This window comes from Mustela lutreola, chromosome 10 (genome assembly GCF_030435805.1).
Source record: "Mustela lutreola isolate mMusLut2 chromosome 10, mMusLut2.pri, whole genome shotgun sequence".
NCBI lineage: Eukaryota > Metazoa > Chordata > Mammalia > Carnivora > Mustelidae > Mustela > Mustela lutreola.
The window spans coordinates 97,982,167-97,987,085 of record NC_081299.1 but is presented as its reverse complement, the minus strand read 5'-3'; positions in this window follow the sequence as shown (position 1 = coordinate 97,987,085).

Here is a 4,919-nt window from a genome sequence, read left to right as displayed (position 1 = left end):
AAATCACAATGTTCAGTGGAGTATCTGGCCTGGCCCAAGGCCCCCAGGTAAAAAAAGGAGACGCTTATCATGCAGAACATTCCACAGGTTGAGGGATGACCTCCCGGGAGCTGAGGGCGAAAGCGAGACCTCTCTTTGGGAAGGGTTGATTCTTCACTGCATAGGCCTGACTACCAGGAGGGGAGGACGGCCGCCTGCCTGCCACACCCACCATCTAGAAAACTACCCCCCTCAGGCCTCCCTATCAGCTTAGATCCTCTAAGATCAGGAACAAGATAAGGATGCCTATTTTTCTGTCAGTTCTATTCAACCTTGTACGGGAAGTTCTAGCAAGAGAAATTAGGTAAGAAAAAGAAATAAAAAGCATCAAATTTAAAAAGAAGAAGTAAAACTATCCCTACTTGCAGATGACATGGTCTTACATATGGAAAATCCTTAAGTATCCACAAAAAAACTACTAGAGCTAATAAACAAATTCAGTAAGTTTGCAAGATACAAGAGCAATACACAAAAATCAGGGGCACTTGAATGGCCCAGTCAGCTAAGCATCGATACTCGATTTTGATCCCAGGGTCCTGGAATTGAGCTCCACGTGGGGCTTCCTACTCAGCAGGGAATCCACTTCTCCCTCTCCTTCTATCCCTCTCCCCTGCTCATGCTGTCATGCACTCTGTTTCTCAAATAAGTAAATAAATGTCTTTTTTAAAAGATTTTATCTATTTATTTGCCAGAGAGAGCACGAGCACACACAAGCAGGGGAAGCAGCAGGCAGAGGGAGAAGACTCCCAACGGAGCAAGAGGTCCAATGCAGGACTTGATCCCAGGACCCTGGGATCATGACCTGAGCTGAAGGCAGACACTTAACTGACTGAGTCACCCTGGCACTCCTAAATAAATAAATATCTTTAAAAAGAAAGAAAGAAAGGAAAGAAGGAAGGAAGGAAGCTCAGTTACCAAAATACCATCCTTCCCAAGCCCTCTAATAAATTAAGTTTCTGCTGAACTCTTTATTATTATTATAATTATTATCATATTATGTTCAATTAGCCAACATCTAGTACATCATTAGTTTCTGATGTAGTGTTTAGCAATTCATAGTTGCTATAACACCCAGTGCTCATCACCACATGTATTCTATTTAAGAATGCAAGTGTAGCTATATGTTAAAAAATCATTTCCTTAATTTTTATTTCATTATGTTCAGATTTGGGGGTCCTAGGTTCTGATGTTCTTATTTCTCTCTTCTTCTCCCCAAAATTTCCCATGGCAAAGAAAATTAAATGTATTTACTAAGCTGGTTCATTTTCCTCTTAAGAACACAGAAAGAGGGCGCCTGGGTGGCTCAGTGGGTTAAGCCGCTGCCTTCGGCTCAGGTCATGATCTCAGGGTCCTGGGATCGAGTCCCGCATCGGGCTCTCTGCTCAGCGGGGAGCCTGCTTCCTCCTCTCTCTCTGCCTGCCTCTCTATCTACTGTGATCTCTCTCTGTCAAATAAATAAATAAAATCTTTAAAAAAAAAAAAAAAAAAAAAGAAAGAACACAGAAAGACTCCATGTCCCAGTACATTTTTCAGTTAAGTGGGGTCATGTGACCAGTTCTGCACCATGGAAATCAGGCAGGGGTGATATGTGATTCTCCATGCACAAGCCCACTCATCTGCTTCTCCCTTGTCAGTGGTCTTAAAGGTCATGTGTTTGGGTTTTTGTTTTTTTTATTTTTTATTTATCTATTTGAGAGAGAGAGAGAGCCCAAGCAAGGGGAGTGGGAGAGGGAGAAGCAGGTTCCCTGCTGAGCAGGGAGCCCAATGCAGGGCTCGATCCCAGGACCCCAGGATCATGACCTGAGCCAAAGGCATATGCTCAACTGACTGAGCCAGCCATGCTCCCCTTAAAAGCCATCTATTGATCACTCCCATACGAAATCAGCCTGAATATACCCCCACCTACTTTGCTATCCCTACATTGTACTGTGATGTGAAAGAGGAGAAATCTTTTTTTTTTTAAGATTTTTAAATTTATTCAACAGAGAAAGAGAGATACCCAGAGAGGGAACACAAGCAGGGGGAGTGGATGAGAGAGAAGCAGGCTTCCCGCTGAGCAGGGAGCCCAATTCGGGGGTTGATCCGTGGACCCTGGGATCATGACCTGAGCCAAAGGCAGACACTTGATGACTGAGCCACCCAGGCGCCCCGAGGAAAAAAAAAATAAGATTTTATTTATTTATTTGAGGGAGCAAGCACAAGTGGAGGAGAGGGACAGAGGGAGAGTGAGAAGCAGACTCCTGGCTGAGAAAGGAGCCCAACATAGGGCTTGATCTTAGAACCCTGGGATCCAGACCTGAGCCACAGGCATACCCTTAACTAACTGAGCCACCCAGGCTCCCTGAGAAGACATTTTTATTGAGCTGAGCTACTGGAATTTGGGGGATTATTATAGCTGTTAGCCCACCCTAGTGTATATTCCTTAATTTTGTTAAATTCTTTTAACGTATATTGCATGTATATACATATATGTACTTATATGTGTATGTAATTTTGACATATGATTTCTAGATTAGTTAAAACTATAGTTAGCTATGGGGATTAAGAAGGGTACTTGTGATGAGCACCAGGTGTTCTATGTACGTGTTGAGTCACTAAATTCTTTTTTTCTTTTTTTTTTTTTTTTAAAGATTTTATTTATATATTTGACAGAAAGAGATCACAAGTAGGCAGAGAGGCAGACAGAGGGCGGGGAAAGCAGACTCCTGCTGAGCAGGGAGCCCAATGCGGGGCTTGATCCCAGGACCCTGGGATCATGACTGGAGCCAAGGCAGATGCTTAACAACCTAGAAGCCCCTGAATCGCTAAATTCTACACTTGAAACTGATATTACACTGTATGTTAACTAACTGAAATTTAAATAAAAATTGAAAGAAAAAAGAAACTACAGGGTGCCTGGGTGGCTCAGTTGGTTGGGCAGGGGCCTTCAGCTCTGGTCATGATCCCGGAGTCCTGGGATCAAGTCTCACACCAAGCTCCCTCCATGGGGAGCCTGCTTCTCCCTCTAACCTTCCCCTCTCATGCTCTCTTCCACTTTCTCTCTCTCTCTCAAATAAAGAAATAAAATCTTAAAAAAAAAGAAAAGAAAAAGAAACCACAGTTAGTTGAGCATTATCAGAAATATGCTTTTTTTTTTTTTAAAGATTGTTATTTGAGAGAGCGAGTGGGCACGTGAATGTTGGGGGTAGGGGCTAAAGGAGATCAACTTCAAGGAGACTCCCTGCTGAGTGTGGAGCCCCATGTGGGGCTCAATCTCAAGACCCAGGAGATTGCCCCCCCCATCCAAAACCAAGAGTCAGAGGCTCAACCACTGAGCTGCCGAAGCCCCCCCAAAATAAAATCAAATGGATAGCTATTAAAATTATTGTGCCATGTGTGTTTACATCAATACCTATATTTCTAGCTAGGTAGCTATCTAATTTGTGTTTTAATTTATAGATACTAATAATTGGTTATAGAGATTACTAAGAAAAGAAACTTTAAAAACACAAGAGTTACTATGCTCTAAATTATATCCCTGTACTTTATTTATTTTTTTTAATGATTTTATTTATTTATTTATTTATTTGACAGAGAGAGAGAGAGAGCAGAAGCAGGGGTAGTGGGCAGGCAGAAAGAGAAGCAGGCTCCCTGATGAGCAAAGACCCTGTGGGACTCGATCCCCGGACCCTGGGATCATGACCTGAGCCAAAGGCAGATGCTTAACCAACTAAGTCACCCAGGTGTCCCACCTTATTTATTTTATAACTGGATGTTATATATGACTAATACCTGAAAGTCAATTAGACCTATTCTGATTTGCCATGGCAAATCAGGGTATACAGAGTGACTGCATGCCCTGGTTTTCCCAGGACAATCAGAGAATAATTATTTTTAAAAATATTTTATTTATTTATTTGACAGAAATCACAAGTAGGCAGAGAGGCAGGCGGTGGGGGGCGGGTGGGAAGCAGGCTCCCCGCTGAGCAGAGAGCCCGATGCGGGGCTCGTTCCCAGGACCCTGAGATCATGACCTGAGCCGAAGGCAGAGGCTTAACCCACTGAGCCACCCAGGTGCCCCCAGAATAATTATTAATAGCATCCCCTTTCATTCTCAGGTGTTTAGGTTTAGATGATAAATTATATGGTTTTCCTTTATATCTAAAGAACAAAAAAGTGCAGGGATGCCTGGGTGGTTCAGTTGGTTAAGTGTCTGCCTTCCACTCTGGTCATGATCCCAAGGTGCTGGCATTGAGCCCTTGCATCCGCCTGGGGTCTCTGCTCAGCACGAAGCCTGCTTCTTCCTCTCCTTTGGGGACCACTCACCCTGCTTGTGCTCTTTCTCTCTCTGTCCAAATAAATAAATAAGAACTTAAAAAAAAAAAAAAACTGTAAATGAACTGTTGGCTACGACCTAGAAGGGTCAGTAAAGAGTTTACTTTCCAGGGTGCCTGGGTGGCTCAGTGGGTTGAGCCGCTGCCTTCGGCTCAGGTCATGATCTCAGGATCCTGGGATTGAGTCCCGCATTGGGCTCTCTGCTCAGCAGGGATCCTGTTTCCCTCTCTCTCTCTCTGCCTGCCTCTCTGTCTACTGTGAACTCTCTCTGTCAAATAAATAAATAAATAAATCTTTAAAAAAAAAAAAAAAAGAGTTTACTTTCCAGAAATGAGTAAATTATATTTACATTTCATTTGAATCCCACTAGCAGTTCTCTTGTGTTAATACAGAAGATCCAGAGGCTAAAATTTCTGTAGACTTAGAAACACCAGTTCTCCCTTTTTTTCCCTTCTTCTCATTCAACTTTGATACAGTGGTTTCCTTTGTTCTTAAGAATGGCTGACAGGGGCGGTTAAGCGGCTGCCTTAGGCTCAGGTCATGATCCCAGAGTCCTGGGATGGAGC